The 1,071-nt window shown below is 37.5% G+C and overlaps 1 long non-coding RNA gene across 1 annotated transcript in view; it reads left to right on the forward strand.

The window, feature by feature from the left end:
* The first annotated feature begins 477 nt into the window (after window positions 1-477).
* LOC106522236 (uncharacterized) overlaps window positions 478-1,071 on the forward strand; it is an 11,434-nt gene continuing 10,840 nt past the window's right edge. Inside the window, exon 1 of the long non-coding RNA XR_001310758.1 lies at window positions 478-492. This is a non-coding gene — a long non-coding RNA (uncharacterized LOC106522236). The remainder of the gene's footprint in view (window positions 493-1,071) is intronic.

The raw sequence follows: 1,071 nt of genomic DNA on the forward strand, positions 1-1,071 counted from the left end.
GTGTGTGTGTGTGTGTGTATGTATGTATGTATGTATGTATGTATGTATGTATGTTTGTATACATATATTGTATGACACACCATACAACAAAATTAGCCAAATTTGCCTGCAAAGTATCCTGACAATAGACAGTTGTGTCATAGAAAATGTTCACATCTATTCCACACAATCTTTTTACAAAAATAATAAGTAAAGATGAATTAAAGATGTCAAAAATTATTCAATAAAAGACCCAGCAAGTATTTATTTCTCTGCAGGAAAACATTAGAAGCACACAGAAAGTGRTGTTGGATCAAAAGTAAAGTGCAAAATCTTTGGCTCATTTACCTTTTCCTTCTTTTCTCACWCCAGTGGTTTTGCAACCAATCCTCGGTGACAGCAGACTAAAGTTGTCTCTTCTCTACCTGGCTGGCCAATTGCACATCCAAGCAAACCACATGCTGACAGTAGAAATGTTTCCAAACKGAGGCCTTTTCATCCCCGGGACACCAGGTGAAAGTTCTTTATATATATTTAAATCCCTGTGCCTTTCTCTGTTCCTCACTGCAGTTTGTGAAAAGTAGTTCTTCCAGCTTTACRACTCCTCCAAAATGCTTCAGCATCACTTGAAGGAGAAAAGATCTCCGCTGCTGTTACCTCTGAGTTTCAGAATTGATTTTTGAAGATTTTACTTTCATGGCTCAGCTTGTTATGTCCTGTGGCTATATCACAATCCTTGAAGTTCTGTGCAAGCTGGAGTGCAGCTTTGAGGTTTGAGATCTTAAGACTTAGTCCTTTTGATTGTTCCCGGTCTTGATTGAAAAGAACACATTATTTTCTAAAAAACTACATGTATGAGGGCTGTRAAGAAAAATAAACCTCACCTGGTAGCACTGGACTGAGACTGCAGGTAGGCAGCATTATTCCAGTTTAGCTCGAGGTCACCGTGCAWACTATAAATCTTCAGTCTGTGCTTTGTTACATCTTAACTGTACATAGACTTTAAAGTCAGRCCAAGTTAACAGTGATCAGAAATGATCAAAGCAAAGCCTTTTTTTTACTCAGCATGGTGAAGATTTTAATATTTTAGTA

This window comes from Austrofundulus limnaeus, unplaced genomic scaffold, assembly GCF_001266775.1.
Source record: "Austrofundulus limnaeus strain Quisiro unplaced genomic scaffold, Austrofundulus_limnaeus-1.0 Scaffold124, whole genome shotgun sequence".
In the NCBI taxonomy this organism is placed as follows: domain Eukaryota; kingdom Metazoa; phylum Chordata; class Actinopteri; order Cyprinodontiformes; family Rivulidae; genus Austrofundulus; species Austrofundulus limnaeus.